General features: G+C 44.8%; 1 protein-coding gene across 1 annotated transcript in view; it reads left to right on the forward strand.

Annotated features, from left to right (window-relative positions):
• Nucleotides 1-18,753, forward strand: part of LOC122554086 (putative voltage-dependent R-type calcium channel subunit alpha-1E) — a 1,472,327-nt gene that overhangs the window by 209,759 nt on the left and 1,243,815 nt on the right. The gene's annotated exons all lie outside the window — the stretch shown is intronic.

Raw genomic sequence — 18,753 nt, forward strand, 5'->3', positions numbered from 1 at the left:
TCCAGTTGAAGTGCCCCGGAAGTTGTTTGAAGCCCTGCCCGGGCTTGAGATGATGCTGTGTTGTCTGGGTTCTTCCTGATGACCTTATATTTATTGCACCGATGCAGGTGACTTGAGAATGAACCTCATCATAATTGAAAAAAGCACTTTCAGAATATCCCCTTGTGAGAAAGGTATGGTTAGAATAACAGTCCCAGTCGGAGCACAGCCAGAGATTCTACTTTAGCCAAGCAATAACATTCAAAACTGTGTCAAGAGTCTTAACGTTTCGCCAAAGTTCACGAACTTACATTTTCCTGCAATAAGTTCCATCCTGTCAAGCTTTTGCCCATCTCATTTTATCGATAACCTTTGCAGATTCTTTACATCCTCATCTATTTTGCCCTCCTGTTTATTTTGTATTGTCAGTAAATTTGGATACATTTCATTCTGCTCCCTCCTCTAAGTCATTCATGTAGCTGGTAAATAATTGAGGCCGGAGGATTGATCCTTGTGGCACTCCATTAGTTACATCTTTCCAATCTGAAGAAAACCCATTAGTTCCGACTCTGCCTTCTATGTGTTCCCCCATTCTCAATCAATGGCCTAGTGATATTATTGTTTGGACCTGCCAATCCTGAGACCCAGGTAATGTTCTGGGAACCAAGGTTCAAATCCCACCACGGCCGATGGCAGAATTTGAGTCAAATCAAAAGCCTGTATGAGTGTAATGATAACCATGAAGCCATCCCCAATTGTCAGGAAAAGTCCATCTGGTTTACTAATGTCCTTTTAAGGAAGAAAGCTATTGTCCTTACCTGGTTTGGACTACTTGTGACTCCCGACCACAAAACAACATGGTTGACTTTAAATGCCCTTTGGACTGACAATGAATGCTGGCCTAACTAGCGATGCCCTCATCTCATGAACGAATAAAAAATAATCCATGCTAATATCCTCCATGCGACACAAAGCTGGGTGGCAGGGTAATCTGTGATGAAGATGTTGCAGAGCTTGTGAAATTCTCTGCCACAGAAAGCAGTTGACACTGAAATATTTAATGTTTTCAAAAGGAGCTAGATTTGGTTCTTAGGGCTACAGGGATCAAAGAGAATGGGGATAAGGTAGGAGCCGGACACTGAGCTGGATGATCAACCATGAATGACAGAGGAGGCTTGAAGGGCCAAATGGCCTAATTCCTGCCCCAATTTCTGATGTTTCTAAGTTGAATGAGTGGGAAAATGTAGTGCAGATGAAGCAAATCTGAATAATTCTGAGTTTGCGAAAACGGGAAGGCAAATTATTATATGAATGATGATAATGTGGGAAAAGGGAGAGGTGCTTAAGTGACCTGGGTGTCCTTGTATACCACTCACTGAAAGTAAGCATACAGGTGAATGGTGAAGAAGGTAAATGGTATGTTGGCCTTCATAGTGAGAGGATTTGAGGACAAGAACAATGATGTCTCGCTGAAACTGGATAGGGTCTTGGTGAGACCACACCTGGAAGACTGCAGTTTTGGCCTCCTTATCTGAGGAACGATATTCTGCTTATGGAGGGAGGGCAACAACAATTCATCAGATTGATTCCTGCTGTCCCAGGAATCACTGTATGAAGAGAGACTGAATAGATCTGGATAATACTCACCAGAGTTTAGAAGATTTGGAGAAATCAGATTGAAACCTAGAAAGTTCCAACAGGAATAGACAGAGTAATCGCTGGAAGTGTGTTCTTGGTGACTGGGGAGTCCAGAACCAGGGGTGACAGTTTAATGGCACAGGGTCAGCCTCTTGAAACAAATGCGCTGATAACTGTGTCCCACTGTTCCACAAGCCAGCACAAAATCTGTAAAATCCCAATTCAGTCTACAAGCTGACCCATTTCCCTGCCTTACTACTATTCAGGACAAAAACAGTCGCCGCAATGTTTCATTAGTAACAGAAAATAATTCTGGTTACTGTAACACAGTTATCTCAAACAAATGGCAAAGTAGAGAAGTGATTCCTTTTCTATTATTATGCTGTTTAAACTATACCCCTTTAAAAATCCTAAATATACACAAATATAAAAGATGCAGATATTATGAGGTGAAAGGTAAAACAAAGAAATGAGAAGGTAACTCAAACTCTGAAGTTCCAAAGTCCAGATCCTGATGATGGGATAAGTTGCCTCACACAGTTCCTTTTGATTTTTTTCACACAGATGACACTATGTTTTCTATAAAATGAAAGCTGTTGGTCAGTTGGTTAGACCTAGGACTCTTATGGTCAGAATTCTTCCTTTTAAGCATTCCTCATTTTCCTGTCTTTTCCCAACACAGGACAGGGAAAGAGAGATGGATGGATTAGATTAGATTCCCTACAGTGTGGAAACAGGCTCTTCAGCCCAACTAGTCCACACTGACCCTCCAAAGAGTAACCCACTTCCCTCTGACTAATGCACCTAACACTATGGGGCAATTTAGCACGGCCAATTCACCTGACCTGCACATTTTTGGACTGTGGGAGGAAACCCGCACAGACACAGGGAGAATGTGCAAACTCCGCACAGACAGTCACCTGAGGCTGGAATTGAACCTGGGACTCTGGTGCTGTGAGGCAGCTGTGCTAACTACTGCGCCACTGTGCCACAGTATTCTTTCAGTATGTAGGCTTTGGCTGTTTCTATTGTTCTTGCACTAATATCTTTGGTTGAGTTACAGTTTGTCACAAATTAGAATGGTGCTGGAAAAGCACAGCAGGTCAGGCAGCATCCGAGCAGCAGGAAAATCGACGTTTCAGGCAAAAGCCCTTCATCAGGCAGGAATGTTGATTTTCCTGCTCCTTGGAAGCCACTCAAATTGTGGCTATCACGTCTTTTTAAAAAAAAGTCACATTATACTTTAGAATTGGGGTGGGATATCTGGTCAGCATGGATGGGTTGGACCGAAGGGTCTGTTTCCATGCTGTACATTTCTATGATTCTATGACTCTATACAGTTAAAAATATGAAGCGCTGGCTATTCAAGTTGCAAAATGCTTCTGGTATTTCTGTTATAGCAGTCCAACTTCCATTTCAGTTTATTGTTCCAAAAAATGAAAAATGTCTCTTACTGTTTTAGCAACACTTGTGCAGGATTAGCATTGGTCAGGAATCCCCTGACTCTTGGTGCAGGAGACACTTGTGCATCTGTTACATCCAAGTGCGTTTGCACACAGGGATCACTGTCACATCTCAACTAAAAGACAGCACCTCTGACTGTGCAGACATGCCGACCATGCATGGCTTTCCCTTGGCACAGACTTTCTGACCACGCTCCCTCAGCGCTGACCCTCCGATTGTGTGTGGCACACCCCTAGCACTGACTGTCCGACTGTGCGTGACGGTCCCTTGGCGCTGCACTGGGAGTGTCAGCCTGGATTATGTTCTCAGGTCTGAGATGGGACTGGAACTCATGAATGTGACCCAAAGGTGAGGATATACCCTTGAATCTACAAATGAAATGAAACCTGTAAATGATTGCTTTGTGTGCCGTGAGCTTCCAACTTAGGGCTCCAAAAAGATGTGCAGGTCAGGTGAATTGGCCATGCTAAATTGCCCGTAGTGTTAGGTAAGGGGTAAATGTAGGGGTATGGGTGGGTTGCGTTTCGGCGGGTCAGTGTGGACTTGTTGGGCCGAAGGGCCTGTTTCCACACTGTGATGTAATCTAATCCAGAAGCCTCTGTGAAGTTGGAATAGACAGGAAACTTCAAACAGCCCCTTCCTAAAGGCTTGGTAGCAAAGGCTTCTCTTGCCTGACAGTGCAGTGAGGTGCCAGGTGAGGTTGGCATCTCACTGGTGCCACTGTTTCCTGGAGCTCTAAGCAGATGCTGTGATATCCTTCATGAACTATGAGCTCTTTGGCTTCGAGCTAGGGCCTCAGCATGTGTCTGCACACGCTTTCAACCCTGAGATTTCAAACACCACCACATAATCAGCGTATTGAAGAATTTCAAAGCCCCAGTGCCAATCAGCTGAGAGGCTGCAAGCCAGACTCATTTTACCGTCATGTGCAATTATCCTAAATTAGCTTTCAATATAGAGCAGGATTCTCCGAACCAGCAGCCACCAGATAGCTTATTAGGCTCTGTACAACAGCTTACTGAGTACAGGGAATCAATCTCCGTTCCAATTAACATCACAGTGCCAGTGATAACGGGAGCAGCTGGCTCTGTCAGACCATAGGATAATCTGCACCAGTGGCTGACTGGATTCAGAGAGGCCTCCAATGAGAAAAGCCGGCCTTGCGCCCAGTTCTGACCAGGCAGTAGAAAACCACAATGCGACTGGGTTTCAACACATCCTGCTTCAGATTTCTCACTCTGTGGCAATCACCATGTTCCCAGGTTAATTTAGGCCAGGATTATCCAGATCTATCCAGTCTCTCTTCATACAGTGATTCCTGGGACAGCAGGAATCAATCTGATGAATCGTTGTAGGGACCATTCTAGGTCTGGTATCAAGAGTAGTTCAACATCAAACTTGCAGGACAGGGACAGCATGGGGTTAGATGCAGAGTAAACCGCCCTCTGCATTGTCCGCAGCAAATAATCCCAGGACAGGGACAGACAGGAGTTTTACTCTCTATCTAACCCCTCCGCACTGTCCTGTCACAATGACCTCATGCATGACAGAAAGCCACACAGACAGTCACTTGAATTGTTGACGAGTTGAGTGTGTTTCTCTTCTATACGTTTTGTTGTCTCTGTCCTGATCCCTATCACTCAGCATTTTGCTCCTCTCTGTGTCTTCATCCTTCTCCTTTTTCCTTCATTGTCTTCCTCTCTCTTATTTTGCATTGTTTGTGAGGCATTACTTGCTGCGCTTCACTCTGTCTCACCTTCTCTCTGTCTGAATTAGTTTCTCTGTTCCCTTTTGCCTCTCCCATTAAATCTACATCACCACACTTTCATTTAATGTGGCTCTGGCAGAGAGACAGCACTGTCCACAAGACCATTATCGATGGCTGACTGATAGGCCATTCAGTCAGATTTGCACCTCCTTGATCCCAAAGGGCTGGGGATCTCCCATTAGGTTGTGCATCTGCTGGCAATTGGGAGGGGGCAGAGTAAATACTGCTGTGAGCACTCCAATCCACACAACTATTTTAGGGGATATCATTACCCCAACACCTGTCACTGGGGGATATCATTACCACAACACCTGTCACTGGGGGATATCATTACCCCAACACCTGTCACTGGGGGATATCATTACCCCAACTTCCATTACCATGACAGATATCATTTCCCCAACACCCATCACGGTGACAGATATCATTACCCCAACAACCATCATCATGACAGGTATCATTACCCCAACACGTATCACTGGGGGATATCATTACCCCAACAACCATCACGGTGTCAGATAACATTACCCCAACACCCATCACCATGACAGGTATCATTATGCTAATACCTGTCACTGAGGGATATCATTACCCCAACATCCATCACCATGACAGGTATCATTACCCCAACACCCATCACCATGACAGGTATCATTATGCTAATACCTGTCACTGGGGGATATCATTACCCCAACACCCATCACGGTGACAGATATCATTACCCCAACATCCATCACCATGACAGATATCATTACCCCAACACCCATCACCATGACAGGTATCATTATGCTAATACCTGTCACTGAGAGATATCATTACCCCAACACCCATCACCATGACAGGTATCATTATGCTAATACCTGTCACTGGGGAATATCATTACCCCAACATCCATCACCATGACAGATATCATTACCCCAACACCCATCATGGTGACAGATAACATTTCCCCAACACCCATCACCATGACAGGTATCATTATGCTAATACCTGTCACTGTGGGATATCATTACCCCAACATCTATCACCATGACAGATATCATTACCCCAACACCCATCATGGTGACAGATATCAATACCCCAACACCCATTACCATGACAGATATCATTACCCCAACACCCATCACCATGACAGGTATCATTACCCCAACACCTGTCACTGGGGGATATCATTATCCCAACAACCATCAACGTGACAGATATCATTACCCCAACACCTGTCATTGGGGGATATCATTACTCCAATACCCATCACCATGACAGGTATTATTATCCCAACACCCAACACCGATATAGATATCATTACCCCAACACCGAACACCATGACAGGTATCATTACCCCAACAAACATCACCATGACAGGTATCATTGCCCCAACGCACAACACTGTGACAGTATCATTACCCCAACAACTGTTACTGGGGTATATCATTACCCCAACACCCATCACCATGGCAGATAGCATTACCCCAACGCACAACACCGTGACAAATGTCATTACCCAACACCCATCACCATGACAGGTATCATTAACCCAACACCCATCATCGTGAGACATATCATTACCCTAGCATCCAACATTGTGACAGGTATCATTACACCAACACCCATCACCGTGACAGATATCATTACCCCAGCACCCATCACCATGACGGGTATCATTACCCCAACACCTGTCACTGGGGGTTATCATTACCCCAACACCCATAACCATAACAGGTATCATTTCCCCAACACCCATCACCGTGACAGATATCATTACCCCAACACCCATCACCGTGACAGATATCATTACTCCAACACCCATCACCATGACAGATATCATTACCCTAACACCTGTCACTGGGGGATATCATTAGATTAGATTAGATTACATTACAGTGTGGAAACAGGCCTTTCGGCCCAACAAGTCCACACCGACCCGCAACCCACCCATACCCCTACATTTACCCCTTACCTAACACTACGGGCAATTTAGCCTGGCCAATTCACCTGACCTGCACATCTTTGGACTGTGGGAGGAAACCAGAGCACCCGGAGGAAACCCACGCAGACACGGGGAGAACGTGCAAACTCCACACAGCCAGTTGCCTGAGGCTGGAATTGAACCCGGGTCTCTGGCGCTGTGAGGCAGCAATGCTAACCACTGTGCCACCGTGCCGCCAATTACCCCAACACCCATCATCATGACATATTCTTACCCCAACACCCATCACCGTGACAGGTATCATTACCCAACACCTGTCATTGGGGAATATCATTACCCCAACACCCATCACCGTGACAGGTATCATTACCCCAACACCTGTCACTGGGGTATCATTACCCCAACACCCATCACCGTGACAGGTATCATTACCCCAACACCTGTCACTGGGGTATCATTACCCCAACACCCATCACTGTGACAGGTATCATTATGCTAATACCTGCCACTGGGGGATATCATTACCATAACATCCATCACCATGACAGATATCATTTCCCCAACGCACAACACCGTGACAGATGTCATTACCCAACACCCATCACCATGAGAGATATCATTACCCTACCATCCAATATTGTGACAGGTATCAACAAGTCCACACCGACACGCAACCCACCCATACCCCTACATTTACCCCTTACCTAACACTACGGGCAATTTAGCATGGCCAATTCACCTGACCTGCACATCTTTGGACTGTGGGAGGAAACCGGAGCACCCGGAGGAAACCCACGCAGACACGGGGAGAACGTGCAAACTCCACACAGTCAGTTGCCTGAGGCTGGAATTGAACCCGGGTCTCTGGCGCTGTGAGGCAGCAGTGCTAACCACTGTGCCACCGTGCCGCCAATTACCCCAACACCCATCATCATGACATATTCTTACCCCAACACCCATCACCGTGACAGGTATCATTACCCCAACACCTGTCACTGGGGATATCATTACCATAACATCCATCACCATGACAGATATCATTTCCCCAACACCCATCACGGTGACAGATAACATTTCCCCAACACCCATCACCATGACAGGTATCATTAGCCCAACACCCATCAACATGACAGGTATCATTACCCTAATATCTGTCACTGGGGGATATCATTACTCAAAATCCATCACCATGACAGATATCATTTCCCCAACAACCATCACCATGACAGGTATCATTACCCCGCCACCTGTCACTGGGGGATATCATTATCCCAACATCCATCACCGTGACAGATATCATTACCCCAACACCTATCACCATGACAGATATCATTACCCCAATACCCATCACCATGACAGGTATCATTACCCCAACACCCATCACCATGACAGGTATCATTACCCCAACGCACAACACCGTGACAGGTATCATTACCCCAACGCACAACACCGTGACAGATGTCATTACCCAACACCCATCACCATGAGAGATATCATTACCCCAACACCCATCACCATGACAGGTATCATTACCCCAACACCCATCACCATGACAGGTATCATTACCCCAACACCCATCACCATGACAGGTATCATTACCCCAACGCACAACACCGTGACAGATGTCATTACCCAACACCCATCACCATGAGAGATATCATTACCCTACCATCCAATATTGTGACAGGTATCATTACCCCTACATCCACCACCATGAGAGATATCATTACCCCAGCATCCAACACCGTGACAGGTATCATTACCCCAACACCTATCACTGAGGGATATCATTACCCCAACACCCATCATCATGACAGATATCATTACCCCAACACCTGTCACTAGGGGATATCATTACCCCAACACCCAGCACTGTGACATGTATCATTACCCCAACACCCATCATCATGACAGATATCATTACCCCAACACCTGTCACTAGGGATATCATTACCCCAACACCCATCATCATGACAGGTGTCATTACCCCAACTCACATCACTGAGATAGGTATCATTACCCCAACACCCATCACCGTAACAGATATCATTACCCCAACACCCATCACCGTAACAGATATCATTACCCCAACACCCATCACCGTGACAGATATCATTACCCCAACACCCATCACCGTAACAGATATCATTACCCCAACACCCATCACCGTGACAGATATCATTACCCCAACACCCATCACCGTAACAGATATCATTACCCCAACAACTGTCACTGGGGGATATCATTACCCCAGCATCCAACACCGTGACAGGTATAGTTACCCCATCACCCCGTCACCGTGACAGATATTATTACCCCAACACCTGTCACTGGGGGATATCATTACCATAACATCCATCATCCTGACAGATATCATTACCTCAACTCACCTCACTGAGACAGATACCATTACCCGAACACCCATCACTGTGACAGATATCATTACCCCAACACCCATCACCGTAACATATTAATACCCCAATTCCCATCACCGTGACAGATATCATTACCCCAACACCCAGCACTGTGACATGTATCATTACCCCAACACCTGTCACTGGGGGATATCATTACTCCAACACCCATCACCGAGACTGATATCATTACTCCAACACCCATCATCATGACAGGTATTATTACTCCAACACCCATCACCAATATAGATATCATTACCCCAACACCCATCACCGAGACAGATATCTTTTCCCCAACACCTGTCACTGGGTGATATCATTACCCCAACACCCATCACTGAGACAGGTATCATGTTCTCAGCCATCCTCCAGATATAGAAAATGTACTATATGTTTATCAAATACAATATTGGAAGATGTCATTAATCTTTGGAGAATTTGAAACTAAATGTCATTTCCAGCTGGAACACTTTTTGAAGTCAATTAAACTCACACCTATATCTGTGCAAGGTACCATTAATGCATTACCAATCATCGTGGGAGATGTAATTAACCTCACACTCTGCACTCTCCTCCCACACCAAAGTGTTCACTTTGACAGGCAGCATTAAACCTAACAATGAACGCTTTAGGAGATCCCCACAATCTACATGTGCAACCTCCATTTACATAACCGTATTTGAATGTCGGGAATCTCCCCAAGATGCTGAGCAAGTGAGTTTCCATTTTGCTGGTTGATACACGGAGGCCAGCTCTCAAAATCTGATTGAATTTGAAACTTAAATAGTTAGACAAGCAGGAGGCTGGAAGAGCACAGCAAGCCAGGCAGTATCAGGAGGTGGGGAAGTCAACGTTTCGGATGGAACCCATCCTCAGGACCTGGCTTATTGTGTTCTTCCAGGCTCCTGCTTGTCTACCTTGGAGCTGCACTCATTGAGGGAAATGGAGAGCTATTCCATCAGACCCCTGACTTGTACATTGTAGATGGTGAACAGGCTTTGGGCATTCAGGAGGTGAGGTACTGTGGGTTGTCTAGTCTCTGACCTGCTCTTGTAGCTACTGTTTTTAAATGGTAAATCCAGTTCAGTTTCTGGTCAATGGTAACACCCAAGATATTGATAAATTTGCTGAGCGATAATGGTTAGATTTATTTTTTTGTTGGAGACGGTCATTGCCTGGTGTTATTTCTCAGCAGTGTCTCAAGGGGTTGGCCTTCCACCCTGGCCTAGTATGCATTATCCATCTTTAATTTCAGTTGAGAAGGTGGTGAGCTGTAAGTAGGAACTGTTCCTGCTACTTGGGCAACCCAAGCCTGTATATTGCCCAGGCTACATTTGGACGTAGACTGCTTCCCCAAGTCTTGCCTTATGGTGGAGGGAAAGGGATGATTGAAGCAGCTGAAGATGGTTGGGCTTTGAGCGCTCCCCTAAGGAATGTCCTGAAGCTGAGATGATTAGTCTTCAACAACCAGAGCCATCTTTAATATTTAAAGTGGAGAAAACACCATTAACAATGTCAGGGTGTTAATGCAGGAATGCATGTGGTCCAATTCTTGGTACACGTTATTTTTAACTTTTTTTTTAAAAGCCTATTTTCTAATCAACCTGTTCAGAGAATATTATTATGTGCCACTGGAGCAGGTGGGGCTTGCAGCCTGGCCTCTTGGTCAAGGATAGGGACACCGTCAGTGTGCCACAACTGCCCCTTTATTTTCCTAGTACTTATTTTTATTTAAACTCTCTATATAATCAAGAGATTTTCTTATATACCTCTGAAACAGTTGGGGCTTGAACCCATGTCTCTCAGTCCAAGATTAGGGACACTACTACTCTGCCACATGAGGGCCATTTTGGGTCGACTTTATTTTTTAAAAATTTGTCTTTTTGTTTTAACCAACCTGTTCAGAGAACTGAAGCAGTTGGGACTTAAACCTGGCTCCTCGTGGCTCAGAGGTGGTGTCACTACCACTGCACCATCAGACCCCTTTATTTGCCTGGTACATAAGGTAGAATGAATCGGAATGGCGGCTGTAACAGACTCTTAACCTGCAAGACAGCTAGGACTGAGATATAAATAACCCAAGTTACAAGTTGTACATAAAGGAAAGCTAAACCAGTGGAAGCAGAGGGAATCATCTTTGTACTTGATCTTGTGCTTAAAGCCAACTCTTCTCCTTGCAGATTGAGATCCCAGTTTGAATTTGTCAGGTTCTGGGAATCTGCCCAGGCGCTGTCCCCGAGGCTGCTCCCTCCTCCTTCCTGATTAAGGCTCCAACCTCCTTACGCTCTTAATAAACCTTCGCTTACATTTGTACATTGTGGATTGTCCAATGCCAGCTCCCGGGTGGAGTGTCTGAGATCTCTCTTTTCACATGCCCGTTCTGGTCTTGCGTCTTCAGTTACAATGTCATGATGGACATCAATCTTACTCTACCATGCCCACAATTCATCACTGTAATGTAAATGGGGACGAGATTAAATGCTGGGCAGCATACAGTGGAGATTTTGAAGTGGAGACACTGGAGACTGAAGGATTCCAAACATTTATAGAGTCATACATCACGGAAACAGACTCTTCAGGCCAACCAGTCCATGCCGACCATATTCCTCAACTAAACTAGTCCCATGTGCCTGTGCTTGGCCCATATCCCTCCAAACATTTCTTATAATGTACTTATCCAAATGACTTTTAGGTGTTGACACTGTCCCTATGTCCACCACTTGCTCTGGTTATTCATTCCACACATGAACCACTTGCATTGTGTAAAAAAAAGGTTGCCCATCAGGTCCTTTTTAAAACTCTCTCCTCTCACCTTGACAATTTATTGTGGGAATAATGTCTCGCCATCCAGGAGCTTCTTAAAAATGGCAGAATGCATAAATGCAGAATGATCTTGGAGAAAGAGTAGTTTTAATTGGGGAAGTTTAACATTGAGAAAGACAAACTGGGTCACGGTGGCTCAGTGGTTAAGACTGCTGCCTCAGAGCATTAGGGTTCGATGACTGTCTGTCTGTGTGGAGTTGGCATGTTTTCTCTAAGTCTGCATGGCTTTCGGCCAGGCGCTCTGGTTTCCTCCCACTGTCCAAAGATGTGCACGTTAGGATGGATTGACCATGCTAACTTGCCCATAGTGTCCAGGGATATGTAGATTAGGTGGATTAGCCGTGGGACATATCCCCAGAGTGATGGTGATGGGGGAGGGGACAGGGTCTGGATGGGAGGGTCAGTGCAGATGCAATGGGCCAAATGGCCTCTTCCTGCAATGTAAGGATTCTATGGAAAAAGTGGCTGTTTTTGAGTGTGTTCAGTCATCATTACAACAACTAACAAGGCTTTGGGCTGTCTAAAATCCATGAATGATAGAGAAGTGAGATTTAGCAAACTGTGTAAAGAAGCAGGGACATTTACTCAACAACAATCATCGTTTGACAGAATTCGGCATTGTGTCTTAAAGAGAGAATCTCATCCTGGCGAGGATTGTAGATTCCAAACTGTCCAACTTCAATGGCGTGAGATAGAGACTCCCCCCTCAGAAAATGAGGCAAATTTGATCGTGTATGAATTGTCCACTGAGGAATTTAATGTGGTGCCAAATTGTTTCTTTTCAATCGATTACTTTGTGGTGTTATTGACTGGACTTGTATTTATTACTCATTCCTAATTGCCCTTGAGGGTGTGTTGGTGATGATGAGCCAACTGTTGTAGGTGCACTCACAGTGTGAGCAGTTTGCATTGCTGAGGGACCTGCTCAGCCATTACTGGATGTCTGGAGTCACATGTAGGCCATGCCTTGTTAAGAAAACAGGATTTCTTCCCTGAAGGACATTAATTAATCAGATGGAGTTTTATGATAGATTCCAGATTCTATTTAAAAAAAAAACAAATTGAATTTGAATTTAAATTCCACCAGCTGCTATAGTGAGATTTGAACCGGAATCTCCGGGGCTCTAACCCTGTTTTACTTGTCCAATGACATTATGACTGCACTGCCGTCTCTTCTGAGTTTAACTGAAGTGGAACATTCAGTGACTGTGGAGAGTTGTTGTTGGCCAGGGTTCCATTATCGTGTTTATTAAACAGATTGAGGGACACATGCTTTTCTGTTGCTGTTCCTTGGAGGACGTCATTATTGTGCTTATCATTCATTCACTGGATTAAAAAGCCAGCATTTATTGCCCAAACCCTAACTGCCTCTTGAGAAGGTGGTGGTGAGTTGCCTTCTTGAACCGCTACAGTCTGTGGCTGTAGGTAGACCCATAATGGTGTTGGACAGAATTCCAGGTTTTTCACCCAGCGACACTGCTTCAAGTCTGCAGGAACACCGCAGGAGTGGTGATATAATTCCAAGCCAAGGTGGTGAGCATCTTGGTGGCTGGTTCTCCTTGGTGTTCCCATGTATCTGCTGCCCTTGTCCTTCTAGGATGTAGAGATTGTCTGTTTTGAAGGTGCTGTCTTGATTGTAATCTTCCATTGTTTTGAAGACATCAGTATTGTCCCTCAGCGTTGCCTTTTCAAAAAAATGAAGAGACTCTGAGACCTGTTCACTGACTAGTGATTGCTTCAATCTCTCAGTTCTGAATTCATCTCATTGTTTATGCACCACTCCTCCTGCCGTTTGAGCCCTCGTTAGAACATTAAGAGCAAAATTGTACACCATGCTCCCAACTACACTGTAACCAAGATTCAACACAAGTTAAAACAAATGACCTCTGGTTTTCACATCTGCCTCTCTCTAAAAATAAATTCCGGTGCTCAGTGGTCATCTTTGTGGCCATATTCACTTGTGTCTTTACTTTTCCGCTGAGATTTTTACAGAGTTTTGGAGACTCCAGGGAGGGACCATCAAAAACTCAGGTTGGGACAGGGATCTGAAATCTCATCCCCATTTCCAATAGCTCTCTTTTCGCTGGGTAGGGAGAATGGGGGTGGGGTGTGAGTCTGACATAAGGGACGTTTGAGTGGAACTATCTCAACACAGTGCACTGTTCAAACAGACCCAATTTTTACCTGTTCAGTACCTGCGGTGGCACGGTGGCTCAGTGGTTAGCACTGCTGCTTCACAGTACCAAGGACCCAGGTTGAATTCCAGCTTTTGGGCGACTGTCTGTGTGGGAGATTGCATATTATCCCCGTGTCTGCGTGGGTTTCCTCCCACAGTCTAAAATGTGCAGGCCAGGTGAATTGGCCATGCTACGTTGCCCATAGTGTTAGGTGCATTAGTAAGAGGGAAATGGGTCTGGGTGGGTTACTCTTTGGAGGGTCAGTGTGGACTTGTTGTGCTGGAGGTCATCTGATTAGTGTCCTTAACTACCAGCCAAAATCTATTTATTTATAATGAATAGTCATTCTCATTTATTGCAGAAACTAGGCCAGTGGTTTCTGTTAAACCTGTGTCAACAAGGCTGTGCGGAGGTTCTGGGGTGGCATGGTGGCTCAGTGATAAATTCTGTGATGACTTCAGGACTAGTCGTGGTCAATTTCTAGTACGCTGTCCCAGTGACAGTGTGTGGCTCTTGCTGGGATTGGATTTGAAACGAAAGGAAATAGGGTCTGAGGGTGGTTTTGGTTGTGGAAAATGCCAGGTTCTGAACTGCATTTAACACATGGCACTAGAAACAGCAAAGGATTTCCTGCAGGTGGCCCTTTCTAATGACCTGCCGAACACAGTTTGATTGAATTGGCAGGTAACCTGGAGATGGCAGGGGGCAGAATTAATTGAGGAACTGGCACAATTAGTGGGGAGTCAGTGGCCTAGTGGAGTTATTGCTGGACTGTTAATCCAAAGACCTGGGTAATGTTGTGGGGACCTGGCAGATGGTGGAATTTGAATTCAATAAAAATGTGTAGAGTCTAATGACATTGTCAATTGTCAGGAAAGAAACATCTGCTTCACTAATGCCCTTCTGGGAAGGAAACTGCCATCCTTACCTGGTCTGGTCTACACATGCCTTCCAGCCTATAGCAATGTTGTTGGCTCTTGGACAACAGTAACGCCCTCATCCAATAAGTGAATCAAAAAAAGGTACTTTGAAGTTAGTCTCAATACAAGAGAGAGTTGATATTCAGTTCTGAGGAGAAAGTGAGGTCTGCAGATGCTGGAGCTCAGAGTCGAGAGTGTGTGGCTGGAAAAGCACAGCAGGTCAGGCAGCATCCGAGGAGCAGGAGAATTGACATTTTGGGCATATTCAGTTCCAAAGCAATTTATGCATGAGGGGAACGTGCAGAAAGTAGAGATGAAGGCAGAGAAAAGAGCCAAGAAACCGAAGGAAAGGCAGATGAAATTAAAACGACAGGAAATTGATATGAGAATGCTAGAATTGGAATTGCGAAGATAAGAGATCGCAAGAGAACCTGAGTATCAGCTTAAAGCAATGCAGTTTGAACAGGGGAACAGGATCAGATGCTGGTGTGGGCTGTGATGTGGAGAATATTAGTGCAAATCTGACATCCAGTTGGGAAATGGTTAAGTTTGCACATAACCCTCCCAACATTTGGGTAGTTGGATATGGAGACATTCCTCTCGTCATTGGAAAGTGGCTAGACAAATGAATTATGAAAAGAAGGATTGGACACTACTCATACAGAGCAAGTTAACAGGTAAGAACAGGGAATTCATACTTCACTGTCAGAGGGGCATTCTTCAGATTATTTCACTGTAAAAAGAAACTGTGTGGCCTGCACACAAGTTAATGCCTGAGGCATGTAGTAAAGATTCTGGAATTTAAAGAAGCATCCTGCAAAACCTAGATGAATTTTAAGGGTTAAACAAAGTAATTTTGACAGGCATTAGGAGTTGAAACCACAGATGAATCTGTGAGAGAGATTATTCTTTCAGAGGAATCTTTGAAAAAAGCTCAAAACTTTCAGTAGTAAGAGCCTATGTGAAGGACCATTGTAGCTGCTAGACAGACAGCAGTAATGGCTGATGATTTGGAACTCCTCCATAAAACTAAACTTTTTTTTTTTATTCTGTCACCCTTGTAAATTTAAAATGGGTAGGAAATGGGAGAGTGAAAGGAAGGCAAGTAGCAAAGATAAGGCGTGGATAGTTGGGAATTCATCATAGTCTGCTCCTTGAGTCAGAAGGGAAGATCCTGCGGGTGGACATTGGAAGTCAAGGTGGGACATCTTCACTCAGAATGTCGGAATTCAAATCCATGGGACTTATTGAAGTTTTTAAGAATGGTTCTGAAAAGAGAACTACCAAAGAAAAGGCCATGGATCAGATTGTGGCATTAACTGCATCGCAGAGACCAGCAGTAGACACTGCTGTGAATGTCAAAAGGATTCACAGGGTAGATGAGAAATAGGAGAGGCTTCTATCAAAAGGGAAGATAACCCTTTTTTCTACAAACGAAGCAGCCAAGTCCATAGCTATACTGAAGGACACAAGGATTACTCACATTCTCTTGCTGGGGATGTGGGGCAGTTCTGTCATAAGACAGGAGGGTAGGAAAACCTCAGCACGTAATCAGAGCAGAACCTTTCATACCTATACCCAGTCTCAGAAGAACCATTGAGTTGAGTATTAGTGGATTGTGTAAGACAATAACTGAAAACGAGAGCTGGATTTTAGAACATAGAACAATACGGCACAGTACAGGCCCTTCAGCCCACGATGTTGTGCTGAGCATTTATCTTAACCTGAGATCTATCTAACCTCCACACCACTCAATTTACTGCCATCCATGAGCTTGTCCAGCAGTCACTTAAATGTCCCTAATGTCTCAGACTCTACTACCACTGCTGTCAGTACATTCCACACACCCACCACTCTCTGCCTAAAGAACCTACCTCTGACATTGTCCCTAAACTTTCCTCCAATCGCCTTAAAATTATGACCTCCTCATGACACCATTTCTGCCCTTGGGGAAAAGTCTCTGGCTATCTACTCTGTCTATGCTCTCATTACCTTCTCCACCTCTGTCAAGTCACCTCTCTCCTCTCCAGTGTGAAAAGCCCAAGCTCACTCAACCTCTCTTCATAAGACATGCCCTCCAATCCAGGCAGCATCTTGGTAAATCTCCTCTGCACCCGCTCTAAAGCATCCTTCCTGTAATGAGGCAACCAGAACTCAACACAATATTCCAAGTGTGGTCTAACCAAGATTTTAGAGAGCTGCGGCGGAACCTTGTGGCTCTTAAATTCAATACCACAGTTAATGAAAGCCAAAACATCAAATGCTTTCTTGACAATCCTATCAATTGGGTGGAACCTTTGAGGGATCTATGTACATTGACCCCAAGATTCCTCTGTTCTTCCACACTGCCAGGAATCCTGTTTGTAACCCTGTATTCAGCATTCAGATTTGATCTTCCAGAAGGAATCACTTCACATTTATCCAGGTTGAACTCCATCTGCCATTTGTCAGTCCAGCTCTGCATCCTGTTAGTGTCTTGTTGTAGCCTGAAACAGCCCTTGACACTATCTGCAACACCACCGACCTTTGTGTCACTGGCGAAATTACTAACCCACCCTTCCACCTCTTCATCTAAGTCACTTATAAAAACTACAAAGAGCAGAGGCTCAAGAACATTTCCTTGCAGGTCACCACTGGTCACTGACCTCCAGACGGAATACTTTCCATCCAGTATCACTCGCTGTCTTCTTTTGGCTAGCCAATTCTATGTCCGGAGAGCCAAATTTCCCTGTATCCCATACCTCCTAATATTCTGAATGAACCTATTGTGGGGGTACTTTATCAAACGCCTGACTGAAATCCATGTAGATCACATCCACTGCTCGACCGTCTTAAATTTGTCTCGTCACATCTTCAAAGAACTCAATAAGGCTTGTGAGGCATGACCTGCCCCTCACAAAGCCATGCTGAATATCGTTAATCAAACAATGTTTTTCCCAAATAGTCATAAATCCTATCTCTCAGATTCCTTTCCAGTTCCTTGCTTACCACAGACATAAGACTGACTGGTCTGTAATTCCCAGGGATTTCCCTATTCCCTTTCTTGAATAAAGGAACAACATTCACCTCCCTCCAATCAACTGGTACTATTCCCCCAGAGAGTGAGGATGCATAGATCATCACCAGAGGCACAGCAATCTCATTCCTCGCTTCCTGTAGTAACTTGAATCTATCTGGCCTGACCCTGGGGACTTATCTATTTTGATGTTTCCCAGAATTTCCAGTATATCCACTTCCTTAATATCAATCTGTTCAAGCCTGTTAACCTGGTCCACAGTGTTCTCACAATCAACAAGGTCTCTCTCTGTAGTGAATACTGAAGCAAAACACTCACTTAGGGCCTCCCCTACCTTTTCAGACTCCGGGGACAAGTTTCCTCCACTATCCTTGATCGGCCCTTCCCTCTCTCTGATCATTCTCTTATTCCGCACTTATAGAATGCCTTTGGGATTTCTCTAACCCTTCTGGCCAGAGGTTTTTTGTGTCCCCTCCTACCTCTCCTCAGTCCATTTTTGAGTTTTTCCTAGCTACCCTGTAATCCTCTAACACTGCCTGACCCTTGCTTCCTCAACCTTAAGTAAGCTTCCTTCTTCCTCTTGACAAGAAGCTCCTCTTCTCTTGTCAGCCAAGGCTCCTTCACCTT

The sequence above is a fragment of the Chiloscyllium plagiosum genome, unplaced genomic scaffold (assembly GCF_037043375.1).
Source record: "Chiloscyllium plagiosum isolate Xiang-an unplaced genomic scaffold, Cpla_swu_hap1 HiC_scaffold_9, whole genome shotgun sequence".
In the NCBI taxonomy this organism is placed as follows: Eukaryota; Metazoa; Chordata; class Chondrichthyes; order Orectolobiformes; family Hemiscylliidae; genus Chiloscyllium; species Chiloscyllium plagiosum.